The following is a 14146-nucleotide window of genomic DNA, read 5'->3' as shown; positions in this document are numbered from 1 at the left end:
ACTTCCGTCTGCCCTGCTGCCACGAGGACAAGTCGGCTGCAGAATGATTTACGATACGGTGTGTTGGCAGAGCAGTTAGGCTGAATCACAAAGACTGGTTTATCGTGAAGAGATGCTTTAGCTCTTTGAACTGCCTTCCATTGCTCCGTTGAATTTTTATATCAGTGCGTGGTCCCTTTACAAAACGAGGCGAAATATTCTTGGGTTTGCAAGTTGGGAAGCTGATAGTTACAGCTCCTGCGTCTGCGTCGCTGGAAGAAGCACTTGCTACTATAATTTCTGCTCCTGCTTTTCTCACTGTCTTCATGCCCTCATTAGTGACTTGTGACTTAAACGCACCAGTATCTTTGCCATGGGAGGACTGGGCCTTGCCCATGTGGCTGACAGTTTCCTTGGAACAGGGTGCAGCAAGGAGACAGCTGCTAATGCCTGTTTGCAAAAGATGGTTGGTCCCTCCGTTAGCTGGAACGGCGATTGGCATATTAGCTGTGTGACTTGGCATCATTGACAAAGGGCGCCTATGTGATCAGAGGACTTGCAGTCATTTGCCCAAACTGAGAGGTTTTCCTGCTGGGAAGGGGGTGCTGGCACGATATAGGTGGCAGAGCAGTGGGCTGGGTCTGGAATCCTGGGTCTCCGTCTCAAGTCTAACCTTTGCTAACTTCCTGGCCTTGGGGTAATGGTTCTATTTCACTGGTGATCAGTTTCCACATCAGAAAATGAAGGAAGGATGTGGTAGGCTCAAGGGCTTCTGGAAAGAGCATGGAAGATGCTTTCCGATGTAAACAACAGAAAAAGCAAAGCAGCCGGGAGGTAATGGATTGAGTTGTTTGTTGATCCAGCAGCTTAATGATGTCGTTAAGTCCTTTCATTTTAACCTGGTGGCCATTGGTCTCAATTAGTTCCTAGGAATCATTTCATCTATTGCTTCTCATTCACATTCATGGGGAGAACGGGCGGGCTTCACCTAAACGAGAAGGGATAACTCGAAGCCTGCGGCAAGACTCCTTGAATCTCATCTCTGCCCGCCACCAAAATGGTAACAGTAAAGAAGACAGACGTGTTGACGAGGACGTGGAAGCTTCAGACTGTAGACTGGAGGGAAAATCAGTCTGGTCCCATCTGGGGCTATGGCAGGCCGTTTGGCTGCTCCTAAAGTTGAATGGATACATTTCCTTCAGTCCAGCAATCCTTCTTGGGCATTTACCCTGCAGAAATGCGTGTATGTATCCTCTATAGACAAGGACTAGAATGTTCATAGCAGCACAATTCACTATACTTCTAAACTGGAAACCAGCCAAACACTCATCAACAGGAGAATACGGATAAATTTGGCTTTTTTTTTCATGGAATACCCTACAGCCATGAAATTAAGCAACTTACAGCTCCACACAATAAAAATGAGTCTCTCACACACATAATGTGAGCAAAAGAAGTCAGACACGGAGTATACACCGTTGGATTCTACTTCCATAAAAAGAAGTATAAAACAGGCAAAATGACTGTGTTGGAAATCAGGATCGTGGTCACCCTTGAGGGACGAGTGAGTGGAAGGGGGCAGGAAAGGCCTTTCTGGCTGCGAGTGATATTTTGCTTCTTGGTCTGGGTGCTGGTAACAACCCACCCGTGTGTCTCACTGGTGACATCAGGGCCTTTGCTCTTTCTTGAGTCCCAGGGATGGAAGTAGACTGAGGCAAATCGGAGCATCCCAGGAGCTGAGGGTTTTCCCCCAAGGCCCTTGTCCTCAAGGGAGAGGCAGACAGCAGAGCCCAGCTGGAGTGCTGTTAGGAAGAAGATGTGGGGAATGGATGCTGAGCAGGCAGTCAGCCATGCCCATGAAATAGTCCGCAGCTAAAGAAGAGTGGACGATACATACAGTTCCTTTAGAGCCCAGTTCTTAGAGAACTTGTGGTTGACCATTTTGCCGACCCATACTTTGTTTCTCGTGTGATTACTTTACCTCTCTAAAACACAGAAACAACGGGGCACCTGGGTGTCTCAGTTGGTTATGCCTCTGCCTCCGTCTCATGTCATGATGCTGGGGTTGTGGGATCCAGCCCCGCATCAGGCTCCCTCCTCAGGGGGAGTCAGCTTCTCTCTCTGCCTCTGCCCCTCCTCACTGTTCATTTGTTCGCTCTCTCAAATAAATAAATTCTTCAAAAATAATAAAATATAGGAACAACGAAGATGGGCTTGAGTTTTCTTGGCCAGGAAAGGGATGCCGGTGGTGTCCTCTCCCCAAAAGACTTTTTTTTATCACCTCGGTGAGTTCATCAGGTTCAGGGGCTAGACCTCAGTCTTGCTGGCCTATCTTAGACAGCACATGGAGAGGAGGGAAGGACCTGTTCTTGGGGGAAGGTTTCTCATTAACTAAGCTCTGGATGAATGTACAGAATCAGAATGCCAGTTTATGTAATTGGCTGGTACAGACCCAGCAGAACCCAGATAATGGTGGGCATGGCATCACAGCCCAGGTAAACAACCAGATCAGGGATTCTTTTTTTTTTTTTAAAGATTTTATTTATTTATTTGACAGACAGAGATCACAAGTAGGCAAAGAGGGAGGCAGAGAGAGAGGAGGAAGCAGGCTCCCCGCAGAGCAGAGAACCGGATATGGGGCTCGATCCCAGGACCCTGAGACCGTGACCTGAGCAGAAAGCAGAGGCTTTAACCCACTGAGCCACCCAGGCGCCCCAGATCAGAGATTCTTAATTCTAGCTGCACATCAGAACCACTTGGGGGAGCTTTTAAAAATACAAATGCCCAGGCCCTACCCTTGAGAATTCTGATTTCATTGCCTCAGTCATTGCCTCTCAGTCAGGATGGAGAATCCAAGAGTGGCAAGTGGAATGTTTAAGAGCATGAAGCTGGCAGAGCCTGATGCATCCATCTCAGCGGGACAGGCTCGGTATCAGCGTAGGAATGCCAGAAATCATAAGTTAAGGCTCCTCCCCTATACAAAGCCCAATGGCCACTGTCAACAATCACGTGGTCTTTTCCCACACCTGTAGGCTGGCCAACCTCCCTTTTCAGGTGAATGCATCTGTTCAGGTGACAGGCAGATTTAAAGGTCTGAGAACCACTTTTTCCATTTAAGGCAAACGTGCATATATGTACTGGTTTTAATGTGAATGACCCATCTGACCTGACCCATCTCTACTGATTTTAATGTTAATATTTCAGCTGGCTAACTTTTCTCCTTGTTTTCAAGTTATTGGGGACAAGTCATTGTAATTAGAGTATTGATCTCTCTCTCTCTCTCTCTGTCTGTCTTTTGTGTCTTTGTTGGTGGTAGCAAAAGGTAAGTATCTCCGATGAGACAGAATTTTAGAACTAGCTTCTTTATCTTCGTCACTTCAAAGGTAGAAAAATAATTTCATTAAACTTGAGAGCGTAGAGTTATGTACAAATCTGGCTCAGTGAGAAAGGCTGGTTTTCTGTTTGGAACAAGATATAGGCCCCAGAAGGGCCCTGGACCAAGAACCTAAGCAAACGCATGTATGAGGGGCCAGCAGTGGGCACTAGAACAGGTCAGGCGCCCTCAGACATACCCAGGCCTTCATGTGGTCCTCCCAGGGCAGCAGCCCTCCCCCACGACTCTTGACTGCTTTCCTCTCCCTTGCTCTGGGTACTTGTTCCATCATTATCCTCATGGGTGCAACCACACTGTCTTCTTCAACATGCATTGGTCTCCCTTCTTCCCCTACCGTATTGTCATATAAATGAGTTAAGGATGGTCCCTGTATGTTGGCTCCCACGTTGTTTGTTTCTTAATTATTTCATAGCAGGTGCCTAACTCACTCCTATGGGTGCCTGACTCACTCCTATGGGTGCCTAACTCAAATTGTTACATACCCAGTTGCTCTACATAGACCCCATGATGCATATTTTTATAGCCATTTGGAGTCTGCCTGCTATGTATACCTGTGAAACAGAGCTCAACACCTGCTAGCCATAGATTTGGCAAACCCCGTGACTATAAGAGACCCCAACTGTTGCTGCCCTCGGGGTTCTCTGACCCAGAGACTCCCCCCTCCTGCAGCTGAGCAACATCACATGTACACATAAGTCCCCTTTTTGATTATTTTCTGCCCCGAGCGTCCCCTAGCCCTCTTCTTTGTGGTAAAGTAATGTCTTATCCATCTCTATGTCATGAGCACCTGCTACAAACTACATCACACAATAGGTGCTCAAGTAACATCTGCTACATTAGAAGCATGAATGGAGGAGAGAGAACAGAAGACATCTCACTAAATTACAGGCAGGCATATTTGCCCAATGTTTAATAGGTAGAAGCTATGAACCGAAGAGTTCATGTGAGCCCCCAGTAAAACTGGGAATTGCTTGCTGAGCAGTGGTTGCTTTGGAGCCACCACCAGGGACACGACTAAATTTACAGCAGAAAATTATTAAAGACAATAAAGCTTACAATAGAAAGTATTCCATTAATGCCAAAGAGAAGAGTAAAGGAAGATGAGAGGAATGAAAAGGACATGAGACACATAGAAGATAAAAAGTACAATGGCAGGCATAGCTCCAGCTCTATCAATGATAAGGCAGAAGTTGTCACATGGGGTAATAAACAAGATCCCTTTATATCCTATCTACAGAAAACATACTTTAGATTCTAAGTTACAAATGAGTTGAAAGTAAAAGGGTAGAAAAAGACACATCATGTGAACAGCAGACTTAGAGAAGCTGGTGTGACTAGACCACTCTCAGGTAAAATAACTTCTAAAACAAAACATGTTACTGGAGATAAAGAGGGATATTCTATGATGATAAAAAGATCAATCCATTAGGAAGATCAATCCCTTAGGAAGATAAGTTTACAACAGTAAACTTATAGATATACTATACTGTTATACTTATACTGTTTACAACAGTAAACTTATATGCAGGGAACAACAGAGCCCAAAATACATGAAGCAAAGACTAATAGAATTGAAGGGAGAAGTAGAAGATTCAAAAATAATAGTTGGAATCTTCGATACTCCCTTTCAGTGATGGATGGAAAAACTAGCCAGGAGATTGACAAAGAAATAGAATACTTGAACAAAAATACAAACCAAGTAGACCTAGTAGAAATCCACAGAATACTGTACCCAAGAAGAGCAGAATACATATGGAACATTCTCCAGAATAGATCATATAATCATCCATGAGACAAGATGTAATAAATTTAAAAGGACTGAAATCAAACAAAGTTCTCCAACAACCATGGAATGAAATCAGATATCAATTACAGGAAGACACTTGGGAAACCCCCCATATGTGGAAGTTAAACAACACACTCCTAAATAACTACTTGGCAAAAGACAAATCACAAAGGAAATTAGGATTTTGAGATGAATGAAATGAAGATACCATATACTAGACCACCTGACATGCATCTAAAGCAGTGCTTAGAGGGAAAGTTATAGCCATATATGCCCACATTAAACAAGAAGTAAGAGCTCAACTCAATACTTAACCTTCACCTTAAAACACTGGAGAAGAAAAGAAAACCTAAAACAAGCAGAAGAGGGGCACCTGAGTGACTCAATCGTTAAGCATCTGCCTTTGGCTCGGGTCATGGTTCTAGGGTCCTGGGATTGAGTCCTGTGTCAGGCTCCCTGCTCAGTGAGAGGCCTGCTTATCCTTCTCCCACTCCCTCTGCTTGTGTTCCCTCTCTCACTGTCTCTCTCTGTCAAATAAATAATTAAAAAATATTTTCAAAAAACAAAGCAAGCAGAAGGAAAACAATAATAAAGATCATGGTGAAGATTAATTTAAGAAAAATAAGGAAGATGAATAAAATGGACATTTGGTTCTATGGAAAGATCAGCTGGTTTGATAGCCCTTTAGCTAGACCGACCAAGAAAAGAATATGCAAATTACTAAAATCAGGAATAAAAGAGGGAACATTGCTATCAACCTCACAGAAAAAGAAAGGACTACAAGGGAATGCCATTAGATAAGTGTTGTTCCCGATAAATTCTATAAGAGACACTATTACCGTGATACCAAGCCAAAGACATCACAAGAAAGCCACAGATCAGTATCTCTCATGGACATAGAATAGTTCTCAAACAAAACAAAAAGCTAGCAAACTGAATCCAGCAACAGGATTATAAAAAAGGGATTGTACACTGTTACCAACAAGTGGACCTTGTGCCATGGAACTCAAGGTGGTTTTAACATTGAAAAGATCGATTACTATATAATACCAGCAGACCCAGTCCATGGTGTTTTATCATTTGGTGTTTCCAGGTGGTACAATCCTGGGCTTCAGGGGCATCCCAAAGACCTTGAACTTGCCGCTGGTACGTGTATGGCGCCTGCGGTCCGAACAGCAGACTCGCTGTTCACGCGTCAGTGTTCTTTCTGGTGGGTCACGGAAGATTAATTATTTTAACCTGTGCCTTCCTGTGAGCAGAGCTTCGGCTCAGGCAGCAGAGTTTTTGATCTTTTTTTCTTGAAAGCTAGCTGCATGTTGCTCTGAATCGAGAGGAAAAGGTGACGATGCTCTTTTCCTGGGAGCAGAGCAGGCGGAAGCCGCTGAAGGTTCTCCGGGGCCGTCCTCGTTCAGCTGCAGCGACGACTCAGTTCTTGGAGTAAAAGAGCCTCATGTGTCAGAGGAAGACAGGCCTCCTCGCTGGGGCAGGACACCAGAAGCTTGACACAGGAAAGCCGGTGACTCTGCGTCTGTCTCCTAGGGGCGCGTTGACACCGGACCACAGACCGAGCGGCTTACACGGCAGACGTTTTGTGTCTCCCGGTTCTGGAGGCCAGAAGTCCGAGACCAAGGTGTCGGCAGGTGCTTCCGTCCAAGGCTGTGAGGGCGGGGCCTGGCCTGGCCTCCCTGGCAGCTTCGGGGGCTCAGCTACTCCTTGGCTCGTACACGGCCACTCTTCTTCTGTCTTCCCTCACTGTCCGTCTGTCTCTGCATCCAATTTTCCCTTTGTTGTGAGGACACCAGTCCTAGTGGACCAGAGCCCACTCTTGACCTCATCCTGATCATCTGCAAAGACCCTATTTCTAAATAAGGCCACCGTCACAGGCACCGGGGGTCAAGACTTCAACATCTTTTGGGGACACAACTCCACCCCTACCAGGCTCTCCTTGGACGGGGCTGCCCGCGTGTTGATGCAAGGCTGCGGCTTCAGATTCCCTCCGAATGGTCTCTAAACTAGCAGCTGACTGATGAGGGTGTGGCTGGGGACTGAGTCTTGGCTTGGCTCTGTCGCCACCATTGTGGAAGTCAGGTCCGCACATCTCAGAGAATGATCTCAGATCCCTCCTGGCTCTAAAACCATGACCACCGGGTGAGAGTGGGGCTGTGCCTGAAGGGGGTGGCCCAGGGATAGCCTCCCTGGCAGAGGGGACTACAGTCCTCCCAGTGTCACCCAAGTGGCCTGAGGTTTACGAAGTTCAGGTTGGGAAAAGTGTGTGTGAGGTGTGTGTGTGTGTGTGTGTGTGTGTGTGTGTAGGCGTATGTATATGGTCTGTGTGTGTGTGGATGATCTGTTTGTGTTTTTGTGGTATGTGTATGGTGTGTGTATGTGTGGTGTGTGTGTGCTATATGGGGTGTGTGTGTGTGTCTGGTATGTGTATGGTGTGTGTGTGTGTGGATGGTCTGTGTGTGTGTTTGTGGTATGTGTATGGTGTGTGTGTGTGGTTTATGTGTGTGCACGTGCTGTATGGTATGTGTGTGGAGTGCGTGTGTGTGGTATACATGTGTGTGGCATGCATGGGGTGTGGTGTAAGTGCTGTGTGGACGTGTGTGCGGTGGGGTGAAGGAGGACATGGAGTGTGGGCCGAGTGCCAGGTTAGCTGTCCAGGCTTTCCGACCTGCAGCCCCATGATCTTGGGTGAGGAGGGCCCGTGGTTTTGATCCAGGCCAACGGAGATTACTTAAAAGTCCATTTGGGAAGGGTGAGGACACCTACAGCTCAGTGATGAAAGGTCGAGAAGCTCTGGACCTGGCATTCTTCCCAGGGCCGTCCATCCTCAGTGTCCTGCAGGGTGAAATGCAAAATCAAACACTGGTCCTTCGGGTTGCCATAGGAACGATGACTTTGCTGTATTTCTCGTGGTGAGGGCAATGTCAGGGACACCTAGAGGCACTCACTGTCGCTTTTCAAAGATAAGGTACAACAGCGTTTAAGACTATTGACTGCAGGGTGCCAGGGTGACTCAGTCAGTTAAGCATCTGACTCTCGGTTCCAGCTCTGGTCATGATCTCAGGGTCGTGGGATCGAGTCCCACGTCGGGTCTGCACTCAGTATGGAGTCCGCTTGTCCCTCTCCTTCTGCCCTCTCTCCCCCCGCCACATGCTCTCTCTATCTCTGAAATAAATAAATAAACAAACAAAATCTTTTTTTAAAAAGACTATTGATTGCAAGTATTACTTTCAGCCAAAAAGAAGGAATTTATTACAAAGATACAGAGATAATTTACAGAATCAAAGGGCAGAAATGCCCGTGGATCTCAGGAAGGAGCTGGAACCAATTCAGTGTGGGTTTCTAATCTCTTGCCAGGGCCCCAGACCACTGGTTACCAAGCCTGTTGCACACTGGGACCCTTTGGAGAGCTGTAACAGTGACCGAGCCCAAGCCCTACTTCAGATTCTGATTTAATTGGTTTGGGGTTCAGCCTGGGTATTGGGCCTTTTGAAAGCTCTTCGAGTGATTCTGACTTCAACAAAATTTGAGACCGTTGTCCTAAACTAATTCGTTCCTCTGTCCTTTTGTCCTAGCTGCCTGGGAGCCCTGGGTCTTTGATCAATGCCCGTGCTCTCTTCTCTGTGCTTACCCTGCTCGGTTGCAGGAGGAAATCACCACCAGGCAGGCATTAGTAGAAGTCATCATTTATATGAGCTCAAAGACCTCAGCTGGGGCCTCCACAAAGCCCTAGAATCCTGCTAGCTTTTCCAGGATGCTCATTTCCCCCATCTTTGCAACAGCGATTTCAAACTTTCTCTGCCTCCTCATACAGGATCAAATCGACATCCCCAGAGCCCCTGGGCCCTGCTCACATTCTCCCACCTTACCCCACCACGGTCTGTGCCTGGCTTCCCCACCTCAGGCATCCTGATAAAGGTTCACATAGTTCCTGGCCTCGGCCACCTCTGCCCCACCGCCATCTGATGGGGGTGGCTTGTTCGCCCCACATTGGCGGGACTGGTGCCCGCAGACACAGGCTCCCCAGTGGCTGCTTATAGGGGCCGGGAGTATCACCCAGATGTGTAGGCCAGACTCCGGCCCACAGGACACAGATGACAGGATAGAACCAACAGACCGTTTGCAGTCTTTCTGGAACTATCCTGCAAGACAGATGACTTGATGTGTTGATAGTGAAGCCGGGGACAGCTTGCACTCGCTCGAATGTACTCTCCTGAGCCCCTGCCGTCATGCTGTCTCTAAGCTCCCCTGGGGTCATACCTGCTTCCCATAAAGTTCACATGGAAACTCTTGCCTCAGATTCTGTTTTCGAGGGGAAGCAAGCTAAGATATTCTTGAACATGAAGACAGTTTTGCCCAGTAACTCACAGAAGAAATGCAGGCCGGAAGTAGTGGAACCAACCGTCCTGGTTTGCCTGGGATGGCAGGGCCCCGGGGATCTGGGCTTTCAGGACCAAAACTAGAGGAGTCTTAGGAAAACCAGGACCAGCAAGGAGAGGAGACCTCGCAGGAGGAAGTGCACACGCAGCTTCCCACCTCCAAATGACACACTCACTGCCCGGGCAACTCCTGGCCTTTTCTCCCATGGGCGGCTGTCCCCCGGCCTCTGAACTCACTCTGAGAAAACACACGGGTATGTTGCCAGTCCTCTGTCCTTCCTTCAGGACACGTGTTGGGTGTCTTTCGGCACCAGGCTTGGTGCTGGGCCCTGGAAAGAGGAGGACAAATAAAGGCGCACAGGGAAGTCACGGGGGATGGTAGGGGAATGGTACTTGTTTCCTGAAAGGGAGGTCTCTGCACAACAGCCTCCAAAGGCTGAAGGAAAAGGCTGACAGCCCCGGCTTGAGGAGGAGTGGTTTTTTAAGGGGACCTTCTGGACAGAAGCATACCTTGGGCATCATAAGACAATAGGTGGCCGCAACCCTATCTCCCCTAAGACCCATGGCTTTGGTAGCCCCCGAGGCTGGGAGTACATGTGGGGGACGAGCCGGGAGGACAGAGCTTGACAACAGGTGTGTGGCGTGGCCATTATCTCCGGGACAGGACAAGGATGCCTAGCCTCGGGGGTGTACTTAAGGGTGTGGTTAAACGAAAGAATGAGAGGGGGGTGCTGTGCTCAAAGTTTCAGGACACAGACTGGTCATCATGGCGGATCAGTTCAAGATGGCGTCAGTCTGGTTCATGCGGTCCCCCTCGGGTGCTCAGGATAAAATGGAAGGCAGGTTTCAGTTCAGTAAATTGAGACTGATACTTGGAAAATCCTAAATTAGCAAAGGAAGAGAAGGTGAAGGGTATTGGTATGCTGGACACTAATTCCCCGTGAGTGGAAGCCGCAGGGCTGGCGAGAAAGGGCTGTGCCCTGTGAGCGTGTGCGAGGGCCGGGATGGGCTCAGGCAGGGTGTTTCTGCTTCTATTCACTGTGCTTCATTATCGCAAGTACCAGAAACACATGGGTCCCAAGGAGAAAGAGAGCATTTGTTTCAGTGGCGCTAAGAGGATAGAGAGAGATAATGTGTGTCAACTCCTTACTAGTCGTGAACTTCATGGTGACTCTGAGAGTTCCACGCAGTTATCTCCCCTTTGGAGATGAAGAGCAGGGAGGAAACAGCATTGTGTAGCGAGACCGTGCAAGCTAGTCTCCAAAGATGGCACCCAGAGAACCATTCCTCCCAGGGTTCGTGCTCCTGTGTTGTCTCTTGCCCTTGGATCTGGGCTGGCTCTGACACCCTTTTACCAACAGAATGTGGGGGTAGCAATGCTGAGTGACGCCTCAGGCCAGGTCACAAGAAGTCTCACAGCTTCTGCTTTGATGGCTCAGTGCCGTCATTCTAGGAGAAACCAGCCACATATTCGCAGTCCAGCTTCCCCAAGACCTGTGAGGAGACCCATGCTAGCCCTGGGAAGAGCCACTTGGGAAAGACTGCCTGGCTGGCCGCCTGCTTTCCAGCCATCCCGGCTCAGGCACCGGACCTGTGAGAGATGCGTTTAGGATGTCCAACCCAGTCAGCCTTTCGGATGACTGCAGCTCCAGACGCCCCCTGACTGCATTCGCCAGGGAGACCCCCAGCAAGAACCACCCATCTGAGCTCGTCAACCCCCAGCACTGTGAGAGACAGTAACCTACTGTTTCAAGGCACCGTGGCAAGTGCCATCTGCAATGGCTCCCAGGGACCCCCGTGTCCTTTACATCCTTGCACGATCCCCACCTCTTGAGTGTTGGATGGACCTGTGATTTGCTTCTAAACAGAGTAGAGTAAAAGCAGTGGGATGTCCCTTGTGAGATTACGTGACTTCTGTCTTGCCTTGACTCTCTGGTTCTTGTCACTCACTCACGCGGATGAAGCGAAGCTGTCACATGAGAAGGCGCCCTGTGGAAGGCCCAGGCGGCAAGGCAGTAGTCCAGAAGGCACGAGATGCTACCCAGAAGCACGAGCATGAGCGTGCAGACGGAGCCTCCCCCGCTAGTCCTGAGGATAACTTCAGCCCCAGGTGACACGGTGTCTACGTGTCTACAGCCTCAATGAGCACCTGAGCCAAAGGACCCCCGTTAATTGCACCTGGATTCCTAACCCCCGACAGCTGTGCTTCGGTTTCAAAAAGGAAACAAAACCTTATTATTATTATTATTATTATTATTATTATTATTATAGAAACCTAATAGAAACAGAAGAGGAAAGGAATCTACGCATAGATGAAGGTAATAACAGGCAACAGATGAGAACAAGGCAAAGTTACATCAAATCGCGTATTTATGACATGCAGCCTCGGCAATTGGGGAAGCCCCGTGGAGACGAGCCGGGCTGGGGTCCCGCTGGAGAGGCCTGGGCAGAGATCCTCCCCTCCGGTGAGACTGCCCGTGGACCATCCCCATAAAGGCCACATATTTATAGGGGCAATAACAGGGTTTAAAACGAAACATTTGTTTGCCTGAATGCAGTTTGGAGTGAGCTGCACTCCCGTGTTATCATGTTTCTGTACCTTCAGGGAGCCTGGGCTGTGTGTGTCTGCCTCCCTTCCCTAGATTCCATTCCAGGGGAACAGCCCCGCCAGGAGCAGGACAGGACGTGAGACAAGATTTGTAGCTCTTGACGTCCGGAACAGAAGGGTCAGTTCTGACCTGGAGGCCAGAGAGTACATTTCAAACAACCAGGCTCCCGAGGTCATTCACACAGCACGAGTCTCACCAACAATATTCCTGAGCCTGCCTGTGTGCACGTGGGGCCAGGCAGCCGGTTATGGGGGACAAGTCACAGACATATTTACCCATAGAGAACACCCACAGAAAAATTCTTTTTTAAAGATTTAATTTATTTATTTGGTGGAGAGAGACACAGCAAGAAAGGAAACAGGAGCAGGGAGAGTGGGAGAGGGAGAAGCAGGCTTCCCACCGAGGAGGGAGCCCTACACAGGGCTCGATCCCAGGACCCTGGGACCATGACCTGAGCTGAAGGCAGACGCTTAATGACTGAGCCGCCCAGGCATCCCAGGGCACAAATAGGGCAGTTTTCCTTTTTAAGAAATCTTCCATTTAGGGGTGGTAGGGACTGAATGTTTGTGTCCCCCCCACCCCTCAGTTCTCATTCATAGTTTGAAGCCCTAAACCTCCCACTGCAGCTGAATTTGGAATAAGGAAGTTATTAGGTTTAAGGAGGTCATAAGGGTGGGGCCCCGATCTGATGGGACTGGCCTCTTTATTAGAAGAGACGTCAGAGAGCTCCTGCTCTCTTTCTGTCTCTGTCTCTGTCTCTGTCTCTCTGTCTCTCTCTCTTTCTCTCTCTCTCTCACACACACACACACACACTCATCAGGGAAAGGTCACGTGAGGACACAGCCAGAAGGTGGCTGTCTGCAAGTCAGGAAGCGAGTCCTCACCAGAAAGGAAATCAACCAGAACCTTATCTTGGACTTGTAGCCTCTAGAACTGTAGGAAAAAACGTGTTGTGGAGGCCAGTCAGCCTACGGTATTTTGTTACAACAGCCTGAGTGACTAACACAAAGGGTTAGAGAGAGTTGCAGTCCGCCGTTCGTTTCCTTCCTGTTTAACTCCGGGCCCAGCTAGATCACGAGCACCCGATGTTAGCCGTTACTGATTCTTATTAATAAGATATAAAGAGATCACCACGGTCTGTCTACAGAGTGCTAGACAAATGCTCATTGTTATGTTAGGAAGTGAATTCGATCCCCTGGACTCATCTCCTGGGGTGTCAAGAGCATTTGCAGGTAGGCCCCCTTGAGATGTTGCCATCAGCCTCAAAAAACAGCAAGGAGTCAGCCAACTACTTGACTTTGGTTCAGTTCTGGAGAAAATGATTTAAAGGGATGGTTTGCTGGCCCTTAGAAAATGAAATGAACGGCACTTGGGTGGCTCAGTTGGTGAAGTGTCCACCTTCGGCTCAGGTCATGATCCCAGGGTCCTGGGATCGAGTCCCACATCGGGCTCCTTGCTCAGTGGGGAGTCTGCTTCCCCCTCTCTCCCTGCCTTCTGCTCCCCCTGCTTTTGTTCGCTGTCCCTCTCTCAAATAAATAGACCAAATCTTTAAAAAAAAAAAAAAGTGAAAATGAAATTAAACGTTCAGTATTAGTAGGGGTTTTTCTAATTAGACCAACCTAATTTCTGATACTTTGATCCTTTCTGAAGCAAGGCTAGGTTTCAAATACATATATACCCACTGGTCCAATCTCCCAATTAAGTGGGATTACTGGGGAATGCTGTGAAACATTGTGTATATGGATTTTAGAAAGCTTTTAAAATAAGAACAAAGTTGATAAATGTGGGCTGAGAGCCTCTGAGGTCAGACAGACTATATATATATATCTAATGGCCTGTTTGCTCCTGGCCTTTGCTGGTCACTCGGACCGTGTCGCATTCTTCCGCGCTTGGGACACCAACATCAGAAGAGCATGAGCCTGGGGTCAGGTCATCCTGGTTCTCACCGGTAGTCCCTGAGAAAATCACGTAACCTCTTTCAGGCCTCCATCTC

The sequence above is a fragment of the Martes martes genome (assembly GCF_963455335.1).
Source record: "Martes martes genome assembly, chromosome: 6".
NCBI lineage: Eukaryota > Metazoa > Chordata > Mammalia > Carnivora > Mustelidae > Martes > Martes martes.
Note: the sequence above shows the minus strand (reverse complement) of the source record.